At 41.5% G+C, this 11,837-nt stretch overlaps 1 long non-coding RNA gene across 1 annotated transcript; it reads left to right on the top strand.

Annotated features, from left to right (window-relative positions):
• Positions 1-1,427: 1,427 nt before the first annotated feature.
• On the top strand, positions 1,428-11,837 carry LOC306921988. The gene is made up of 3 exons (XR_013789872.1): positions 1,428-1,558; positions 2,310-2,429; positions 11,482-11,837. It is a non-coding gene; the product is annotated as an uncharacterized lncRNA (long non-coding RNA).

The raw sequence follows: 11,837 nt of genomic DNA, 5'->3' as shown, positions 1-11,837 counted from the left end.
AAAATATATTCAACGAACATGTCTATATAACATGGCGATCACGAGGTCAATTTGCTGTTTTAGGATGCAATGAGAATATGGAAAAGTAAAATTTGGGGAGAAAATGAAAATAACAGTTTTATAACATTTTTATTACATTTTATTAACTTTAGTGGATAATTCCACGCCGGGGGCGGAAAAAAAATGGAAATAGAAAAAAATAATTGAAAAAACATGATCTCAAGTATTAGGACAGGTATATTTTCAGATTTTCTCGCGCGCGTGCGTGCACACACACACACACATAAATCAAATAATTGTATTTGTACACTAGCCTACTAGATTCTAAGTAGCCTATTGCTGTTAAACTTCCACCTGCCATAGTGTGTTAATTCTCACAGGTTTTAAATAGCGAATCCATTCAAATATGCAAATTGTCGAATAAAATATGCACGAACGACACGAATATGTGTGACGCATGCACGCACACACACGACACGCACACGTACCGGAACCAGTAGGGTGGGCTTTAGGCCGGATGTGACATGAGCAATAAGCATTATAGCTACAAATAGCTCACAGGTGTGAGAGCAAATGGTTTGATTGAAAGTTTGCCACAATGACAGACACCTCAGAGGTAAATATATACATTGTTTGAATTAGAAGTAGAACTACACCAACATTATGTTTTTTTTTTCATTATTATTAACCACCAATGAATATTCAACACAATTATTTAAAGAAATCGTTTCTAGACAACTGAAAATACAACTTACTATGCTAAACAGACTGGCAGTCTGTTTGTTTGTAGTTCTGTGTTTAAGCCTTAAACACGGAACTACCTTCTTTCATTCACTGAACTAAAGGTATTCAAACTCTGTTTTATTAAACTACCGGTATACGGAATGTTATCAAACACAAACCACTGAACCATCCGACTAACAAGTGCAGCAAGTAAGACGCGTGAACGCGGGAAGCGTTCACGTCTGACACACAGATACACACACACATACACACACACACAAAAAAATATATATATTTAAAAAAAATTAAGTGCATTTTTTTAGTTCTCTTTTTTGTTTTTCATTTAAAAAAAAAAGTTTTCTACTGTGCGTGCGTGCGTGCGTGTTTTTTGTGTGATACAGCTGCGCCCTCTGGTGGCGGGAGGGTGGTGTTACAGCGTGACACACTCACTCACAGACAGATATGTTCTGCTGGGTTACATAGTAAATGCTCACTGGCGTTCGCATGTGGCGTGATATTGTGCTGTGGAGGCATCGGCGGGTGCTGGTGTTCTTCAGCACATATTCTGAAGTAAATACACACATTTATTGACCATGGTTTTCACGTGAACCAAACATGTGTCATATCATTTAATTGTTAACACAATGACAGGCCTAAGTCATGATCCCTAAGCCATTAACCATTCATCTTTTCAGCTTTCACAGCGCATGTTTAATCCCCCCGCTAAGCAAACTAAAGACTCCAACTAACCGATGTTGAACCAGAGATGCTCAACGCGTTAATAATACATTATGGATTCACCTCAAAGGTGTCCATAACAAAGGTCAATGTGAAGGTAATGTATTTTCATCACACAAACTTAAATCAAATCATTTTATTTGTACACTAGCTAGCCTACTAGATTCTAATAATACATTAATAATACATTATGGATACACCTCAAAGGTGTCCATAACAAAGGTCAATGTGAAGGTAATGTATTTTCATCACACTTAAATCAAATCATTTTATGTGTACACTAGCTAGCCTACTAGATTCTAATAATACATGAATAATACATTATGGATACACCTCAAAGGTGTCCATAACAAAGGACAATGTGAAGGTAATATATTTTCATCATGAAACTATTGTGTTTTTGAATCAGCCTCAGGTCTTAAAGCACTGAAGCAGCACTAAAGCAGCAATGTATTAAAAATGTGTCTGTCTGTCTGTCTCTCTATCTCTGTCTGTCTGTCTCTGTCTATCACATCAAGCTACACTTATAGCTTGTTACGTAGACAGCTCTAGAATTGCACTTTATGTAGTCATAGCACTTTATAGTACACATGTATAATATATTATATAGTATAGTATGTATAGTTTACATAGATACTCCACTGTTACGTTCTTAGTTTACGCATGATTCATGATAACTACTCTGCTAAATGCCTAAATTGTAAATTGTCTATCTCTGTCTGTCTCTATCTCTCTCTGTCTGTCTCTCTCTATCTCTGTCTGTCTCTCTCTATCTCTGTCTGTCTGTCTCTATGTCTCTCTGTCTATCTCTGTCTCTCTCTCTCTGTCTCTATCTCTCTCTGTTTCAGACCCCAGACCAGGATCCAGAGTATTAGTATCAGAGTCCTTGCCTGCAGGATCGCTGCTATGCGGCCACATCTAGCTAGTGATGCGGGAGAGGACTCCCTGGAGGAGCCATGGAGCCCTGTGTGAGTATCGGCTGACTGGCTAATTTTATTTTCGTGTCTGGTCAATTTCTTGGCCCATCCCACATGGGATTATCAGACACAAGCAATTAACAATTAAAACGGAACATAAACATTCAGGTGTGTAGCCGGCCAGCAACTCAAAACGACTTTCTGGCCTTGACAGCCCATACATTTGTGATGATGACTATGGTCGTTTTTAGCCCAAGGAGTGTTTTTCATGCAAAACTAATGCTTGCAATTGATTCAGAATCATGAATAACCCCTGGTTTGACACATCACATGCTACTTAAAGCATCATTTGAAATGTTTGCCTTTTATAGGTTTTCAATGGTACCCCCACCATTAGGGATAGGTCCGATTAATCGATTAATCGATAATAGGACCCGAAATCGCCGGCGTTGCTATGGTGATCAATTGGCTCAACACTGGTCCAGGGACCACCAGTGGTTCTTGAGGGGGTTCCAGGTGGTCCTCATCCAAAAGATGGAGTTAGTAACCAAATGAACCCTTATTAACTCACCGCCGTCCATCCCATCGCCGTCCGTGAGTGCCACCAACGGCTCAAATCACAACATTAAGCACATGTAGGAATTTTGTGTCACAAATTCACAATATCAGTCAAGAACATTACGTTACCGAGTTCAGAGCTGAGGGCCTTTTCAACCTGCAGTTTGTTCCTAAGAAGTATTAAGAGCTTGTGACACTGATCCATGGAACACAACACGGGTCCCGTATACGCCAATTTTATTTTAAAAGTATTGTTTGGACATTCAAGGTTTCCTTCAGACAGCAACGATGGGCATGATTACAATATTGACCGTCACAATGTGTCCCTCTGGTTCCTGTTGAGCAGGCAGACTCACTCCCTTCAGGGATCACAGCTCTTCACCATGATTGGGATTGAATGATACAGCTGAGTCTGGGAGACACACAGAGACAGACACACAGAGTGAGATAGACCGCTGTTGACCAAAGCCATGTTTGGGTTGCGGTCCGTGGACCAATTTTTGAATTGTGATTTGAATATCCCTGCTATTCCTACATAAACAATAATAATACTACTATACTAATAATGATGATAATAATCGATTTGTATCCCCAAAAACGATTATTGGAATATTTGATTATGAGTATAAGAGCCATCCATAATTACAATTAATTTCATAAAAGATTTTACTTGATTATTAAAACAAAATAAATATTGGCTTGATAACTGGTAATTTTAATTATTTATTATTAAAGAATATTAACGAAGCCGCCTAATCAAGGATTGTTCTCCACTGAATTAGGAATGTTCTCCACGGAATCGAGACTTTTTCTCTGCAGATTCCTGTGGGGACTAGACGGTGAGAGACAGAGGGAGGGAGGGAGGGAGGGAGGGGAACAGTTTGTCTCAACTTGATCTTCTCTGGTGCGACTCCAACTTTGAACTTTAGAAGCAATCATCGCAATCTGTTTTTGGTCAGGGTGGTGCGACTGTAGGATTAACCAGGTCTCTGTCTTCTCTCCCATCTTTTTTTTTAATATCCTCGGCTAACCCACTCGGCAAGAATTCGAGGGTAGTTCGGACTAGCGGTTGTTCAGAGTCTTGCCAGGGTTCTTATAGGTCTGTCACTCCTGAGTGCAATGTGTGATATATACGATATAGATAATGAAAGTTGTTCCATGCACAATACTCTACAGAGGTTTAAGCGAGAGACGGCGAGATCCGGTAGCGACCAACAACCAGGTCTCGACTAGTTTCTTATTGGTCACGACCAGGTCGTCATTTTCCTCGACCTGGTTCCGACGCATTATAGTCGTTGCAGCAAGTTGTTAAATGGTCGCGACCAGTTGTTTTCTGGTCTCGACCAGGTCGACCAGTTGCGACCAGGTCGTTATTGTCGCGACCTGGTCGCAGCTAGGTGTTTGTGGGTCGACCAGGTCGGAACTAGTTTATAGGTCGGTATTAAAAAATGGTAAGATTTGATCGAATTATGGCTTAATGAAATGACGTGTGTTTTTACGCTTTTAGGCGATCTTCTCTCCAAACACGTGATTCTAATTATCCAATTGTCCTATATCAGAAGAGCGCAATTATTGCATTTGGAATTCATTCATATTTGCTAAAGAAGGTGTGTGTTTAATTTATATTTGATAGAGAAGGTTTATATCTTCTTTCTGGAGTCTGGAACACGCACGTATGACCGCATGCACAGATAGGCGCTTAACAGGCCCGACAATTAAAGCCGACTCTAACAATTTCCAGAATGTTAGCCCCAAACCCCGAAAAAGCCAGAGTAAAAAAACCAAAACGCCACTAATTGAGGGCCTGTACAGACGAGGACGTATTCGGTGTTTCTGGGGCAAGTAATTAGCCGATCTGCCCTTTTTGTCACACGGAGACGGCGTTTTGGGGGACTTTAACGGCTAATTTTGAAACTACCTTCCAGAGTGGGAAAGTTTGGAGACGCGACTTTCACGTCTCCGTGTGTACAGCGAATGCCGCCTAATTTGCTGAAACGTTGATGTCATAGTCCCCTCGCCCCCTCCAAACTAACTAGTGTTAATGGTTTATTTCACCATAACCACTTACATATAAGTATCACAGCTATTTTATATTTGCACATAATGTCTATAAATCTCTTCTCCAAAAATAGCCGATCTGCAGCCCGCATGCACGAGCTTGTAGAGGAGCTATTTTTGGAGAACAGATATAAATTATGGTGATTACCAATCCGGAAAGACAAGAAAAAAAACGGATCTTCTACATTATTGTTACTATTAAATGGTGTAGTGTAGAATAGATTAGTATATAGGCTATACAAGATAGGCAGCACAGCCACCGCACGTTCCTCTCAGGCAGGTCTGACTGCGCAGTGAACAGTGCAAAGCATGCATGGACCTCATCAAAGTGCTTCTCTTCTTGGGTGGAAATTAAACATTCTTTGTGTAACTTCAAAACGGCTTTGCATTGAGAGACCACAGGTAGGATAAACACATTGTTTACTGTCCATATTCCTCTATATTATTGACCGCGTCTGTGTCAGACGCAGTCACAGTCACAGAGAGAGAGAGAGAGAGAGAGAGAGAGAGAGAGATGCGTGTTAAAAAATAGAAGGAGTGCGCACGCTCTCTCTCTCTCTCTCTCTCTCTCTCTCTCTCACACTTACTTTGTGCTTGCTGCTGTTTTCAGAAGAATTAATCCAAGGTTTGTCATATATTATGGTTTAGTAGGCATACACTTTAGCTGGTCAGTCAGTGTGCAGACTCAGAGAAAGAAGCAGCACTGCTCTGCTCATTAAATTGATATGACGCATATGCGCATCTGATAATTAGTTATTTGGCAACACCTGTGTGAAATACCAACGCTTTCATATAGCCTACTTTTAGAAGCTTTTTCTTTTTTTTGATGGCCATCTACAGGCCAGCCATGTGTACTGCATCTTTATCTTGAAAACGAAGCAGTTTACCGGTCTCGTCTAGACCCGTACATAATTAACATAACCGCAATGTAGACGCAGTAAAGTTTTATATCGTTCACAAAACTTAGGCGGGGAACAGCCCGCGACGTCCTCGTGTAGTGAGGCCCTAAATGGCCGGCGCGGCACGGCGTGTTTTAACTCACGCCGTGGTTCAGTGTCCAGAGTGAGAACAGAGTTTAACGGACTTATCGCCTTAATAAAGGATTTATATAACTCACGTTGGCTTGTTAATGGTCCATTTCCACCATTCTAACATGTCTGAATAGCAGCTCCCTTTTGTTTCCTCTGTGACGCAGTTATTATGTCCATGAAGTAGGCTATTGTCCCCGTTCGCAAAGTGAAACATTTCTATCATTCACCGTTGTGCAACAGTCCCAAACACAGCGACAATATTATTATCAACTGTCAACTTGGCTTGGATTAATTAAATATCCAGCTCTGATGTGACGTCTTCACCGTGATTGTACTATCAACATATGAGACGTTATCAAGTGAAAATATCTCAAAATATTAGAAATATTTTATGAGACAACTAAAAAGTACAGAAATGTCGACCATCTGAAAAGTATGTTAATGCACTCGGCACACTCGGTACGCCACGTGGTCTGGGCTACTTTTAAACAAATGATTTCATCAATGGGGCGTGTCATGGAGGTGATAAGCCTGTGGCCTGTGGCACTGTTGAGGTGTTATGGAAGCCCAGATTTGCTTTGATAGCAGCTTTAAACTCGTTTGTATTGTTGAATCTATAGTGTCTCACACCTTCCTCTTGGCCTAGATTCTCTGTGGGGTTCAGGTTCAGGCCAGTTGGCTGGTCAGTTAAAGGTATATTCAGTGATTTGACTTAATTCAAATATCACTTATTTTTTCTTTTTTTCTGGATAATCCTCCCTACTATAGAGTGTGCTGACCATATAAGGAGTTCCTCCCGGCCCTCAGTGAGCCCCTGGGGTCAAAAAACCCTAGTTTCAGTTTTGGTGGCGGGTGGCAAAGCCTTCATCCAATCAGGATGAGAGGGGCCTTCCTCCAATCATGATCGAGTGGGGTGCACATGCTGTTGGCCTGTTGCACTTCCCCCCACTGCATGTGCACATTTTGTTACCGGGGCAGACTGGGTGGTTTTCCAAATCACCCAAATCACTGAATGCTCCTTTAAGCACAGTAATACCATGGTCACTTTGGTCAGTACACCAATTACTAGTAGTTTTGGCACTGTGGGCAGGTGCCAAATCGAGCCGGAAAGTAAAATCAGCATCTCCATAAAGCTTGCCAACATACTGAAGCACAAAGTGCTCTAAAATATCCTGGTAGATGACGTGACAGTGAAGTTTTCACTGTCGGTGGACAAACTCCATGCCGATAACATGGACCCAAATCATCACTGTTTTATCATACAACCCAATCTATTAGGATATTTGACAGCACTGTGTGCTTCCGTATGTTGACAAGCTTTATGGAAATACTGATTTCCTTTTCCGGCAGCACTTGGCACCTGTCTACGGGCCAAAACTACTAGTAATTGGTGTACTCAGTACTCACTGACCATGGTATTACTGTGCTTAACTGACCAGCCAACTGGCCTGACCTGAACCCCACAGAGAATCTAGGCTGTATTGTCAAGAGGAAGGTGTGAGACACTAGATTCAACAATACTAATACGTTTAAAGCTGCTATCAATGCAAATCTGGGTTTATGACACCTCAACAGTGCCACAGGCTTATCACCTCCATGCCATGCCCCATTAATGCCTAGACCAGGGGTGGGCAACTTTGAGCTTGTAGATCGGCTATTTTTGCTATATTCAAATTTAAATCTTGAATATTTTTTTTTGCTATTTTTGAATTGGAAATGGGATCCTGAAAATTAACATTTTTATGTAATGCCTTTAATTATACTTGTGTTGAGCAATGAGCTACTAATTTAGACTGAAGTAATTAACGCGGGTCATGTTTGCATGTTGTGGAATTGTAACAGCTGAAACCAATATTATATCAGTATTCTGACATTCACCTGAGGGCCACATTAAGTGAAGGTGGGGGCCGCATGTGGCCCCCGGGCCGCCAGTTGTCCACCCCTGGCCTAGACCACGTCTGCATTAACATACTTTTCAGATGGTTGACATTTCTGTATTATAAATGTTTTTTTAGTGGTCTCATAAAATATTCTAATATTTTATTTTGAGATTTTTTGATTTTCAGGAGCTGTATGCCAGAATCATCAAGATTAAAACAAAAAAGGTTTTACATAATTTCACTTTATGCGCAATGAATCTAGACTATATGAGCGTTTTACTTTTTGAATTATATTACGGAAGAAAATGAACTTTTCCACGATATTCAATTTTTTTTAGATGCACCTGTATTTAGTTTCATGATTTTCGACTAAAGAAATGAACATCTTGAAAAATGTCATGCTATATAGATAGTATGTTATTTTTCATGGTTTGACGATACAAATATCATGAAAATCATGAAAAACATTTGTGTGTGTGCACGCACACACACACACACACACACACACACACACACACACACACACGCACACGCACACACGCACACATACCCTATATAATTAATAATTAATCCCTCATGCTCCTCGATCCATCTAAATGCACGGTATATACTGCATTATTAAGCCAAGTTACTTCAGGACACTTCTGATGTTCGTGTTGTCTCTGAAGCCTGCAGCCTTTGCGACACACAATAGAAAAGTAATTTCTTTCTCAACACTATATCTCTTGGCTATAGTACAGGCTGCCACATTCACATTCTCTCACAGGAGATCAGACTTGCCCTGAGACAAGAATAGGTCTACTGCGGAAGTAAGCCTGATGTATTCTTCTTTGTCGTACAACAGAGTATAGTAAATTAGAATACATTTTGAGTCCGTTTCATTTGTACTATCGCCACATTTTCATTCTTCCAGCCCTTCATTTTCAGTCACCTTCTCAGGCACTGTGTTGTGCTACATTACACAACCACACATGACGAGAAACTTGGCCCGACGTCTTAAGGCAGGATAAGGATTACAACAGGGAGAGAGCATGCAGCAGAGAGAGAGAGAGAGAGAGAGAGAGAGAGAGAGAGAGAGAGAGAGAGAGAGAGAGAGAGAGAGAGAGAGAGAGAGAGAGAGAGAGAGAGAGAGAGAGAGAGAGAGAGAGAGAGAGAGAGAGAGAGAGGGGGGATTTTAAGAGAGGCTACGCGAGTTCTAGAGAGTGGAAAAGGGATCAAAAGAGAGAGGAGAGAGGGAAGGAGGGAGGGAGGAATAGCTCAGCAGTCTCCTTACTTGAACCGCAGAGCATAAACAGAGTGAGTGTCACACAAGGCCGTGCTTTTCAGTGCTCTGAAGCCGCCCATGTAAACCGCTCTGAACTGGTCTGGACGTGTGTGAAGCAAAAATGATGCCAAACAACAATGCTGAACAATGACAGGCGATCCAATGCCAATCCCCCCCCAACGCGCACGCACGCACGCGCACACACACACACACACACACACACACACACTGCATTGTGTTTGTTTGTATGCTATCATCACTCTGGCCTCAGATGACTGAGGGCCTGGGATGTAGGCTACACGTGATCACTACAGTATACTGGGCATTCTATAGTTGGCGGGGAAAAGTACTCGCATGTTTTTACTTAACAGAAATACTCCATTACGAGGGTCAGGGTCCGGAATTCAAAATGTACTTGAGTAAAAGTACAAAAATGTTGGCATCAAGAAGTTTGAAGTATTTATTAACAGTTTGCAGATTTACATTTCAAGCACCACAACTAAATACAAAAACTGTTAACTGTGGACAATACCATAAAGCACTACAGCATTACACTTGTTTACAAGAGGGTCCGCCATAAGTAAAAGTAGTCGATCATTATGCAGAATGTCCCATGCATTTCAAGTTTTCAATAGCAGATCTGTTGTGATCTCTAAATGGACCCTGGGTCTGGCTCTGACAGGCAGGTAGTGTGTGTAGGCTGGTAGTACAGGAAATCTATGGAAAATACAGGATCAACCTCAAACTAATTGCAAAGAAAACGAAACTCTGCTGATTTTGTATCTTCAATATATCCTGAATAACAGAAAAAAAGTTGCTTGGAATTGTCTGAGGGGAAAGTGTTGAAAACGGCCTGTAAGTATGGCCACCATAGACATCCTATATGAGGCAAATATTTTCTAGATTTCCTTTTGCTTTAAGTAGCATGTGACTAGGGTGTTTTCATGATGCTGAATCCATTCCAAGCATTAGTTTTGCCATAGCCGTCACAAATGTGATGAGGTCAGCACTATGGCCACATTTAGCCCAATGAGTGTTTTTATGCAAAACTAATGCTTGGAATGGATTCAGCATCATGAAAACACCCTAGTTTGAAAATATTTGCCTCATATAGGATGTCTACGGTGGCCGTACTGTACAGGCCGTTTTCAACACTTTCCCCTCAGACAATTGCAGGCAACGTTTGTTCTGTTATTCAGGATATATTTTTTTTTTTTTGCAATTTGTTTGAGGTCAAATTACATTATTACTGGACTATGGGTGGTGTGTGATGGTCCAGTTGAAGTACTTCTGTTGGTACGGCGACGGGCCCGGGAGAACAAGCGATGAGACGCAGAGGCAGTATCACACTATCGGTTCACAGAGTTTATTAGACAGACGGGGAATATTTATATTTCTCTGGATCAGAGAAACGAGACAGTAAGATGTGAAGATGCGCGGCATAGGAAACGTGGCATGATGATGTGCAAGGTTGACCTCACGATGTACAAGGCTAAGCCTTACTGTCTCGCATACCAGGCGTGCCACCTAACAGGATGCCTCGCATATCTAGAAAGTACAATACAGACAGAGAAACATCGCAATGCAAGCTGCACTGTCACATATGAAGTACACTATCTCAAGTTCAGTACACACTTAGCTGTACATGGCATGAATCATTACAAGATCTACAAATGAAAATGTATATGGGGTAAAAAATTAAAATTAAAAAGTAAGAGGTGCAACTCCGTGTGGGGGTCCCCGGCGGGGGGGTTCCAGACCCACAGGAACGCACCCAGGGTTACAACCATGCTGTTTTCGTGCTCAGACGCACCCACACACCCACCCACCCTCACACATAGTCACTTAAGGAAGTGGTTGCACCACTTCAAAATAAAATAAAATAAATGCACAAATCTGTGCACACTTTTACCATATAACATTAGCAAACACGTCAATGCTTGACCATTGTTTTGCTTATTTTTTTGCTACTTAATATGACTTTGTCATAGAACACTCCAACGTGGCTGGACTTTCAGCATCCCTCTCTACAGGCCAAACGGCACCAATGATTCGCCACGCAACTCTTTGCAACATGCAACTACTTGCAACCATAATCCCCAATGGCAGTTACAAGGAGTTGCGTTGGCGTGGTTGACCTTAAAACTGCTGTGTTTTTTGGGCTTACAGGTGAAGTGATGATACCCTATATGCAAATACATGTATTCTGGACTGGTAACATGTTTTGTGATATATAATTCAGCATATAGAGTTGTTGTATTAAGACAGCAACGACTGTAGACGTTACCGTAGCTATTATTTTGCCTTTACAGCATGAACCTCGGGTCAACAGGTGGGATTATGATTTAAGACAGCTGCCAGCAAGAGGTCAGTTAAGGTTGGTGCTGCATGGTCAAAGGCAGGGACGTGCACACATAGACATCAAAGGGGGCTTCAGCCCCTGCCCTTTTACCCGTCTGTAAAACAACTGCCCTCTCCAGACCACGAATGCAGCGTTTACTATGATGGAAGAAATGCAAATTCCACTCCTTTCCTTCCATGCCATGCTGGAAGGCAGCATTCTTTTTGCATTGCTTTTTTCCCCCGAAGTCTCCTGAACCTTTTTTGCGTTGAACAAATTTGTTTAGAAATCCATGTCGTACTCCACACCTCCGCTGGCTAAAGAGTG

This window comes from Electrona antarctica (assembly GCF_951216825.1).
Source record: "Electrona antarctica genome assembly, chromosome: 4".
In the NCBI taxonomy this organism is placed as follows: domain Eukaryota; kingdom Metazoa; phylum Chordata; class Actinopteri; order Myctophiformes; family Myctophidae; genus Electrona; species Electrona antarctica.
The sequence above is the reverse complement of the archived record's forward strand: the minus strand, read 5'-3'. Positions and strand labels throughout refer to the sequence as shown.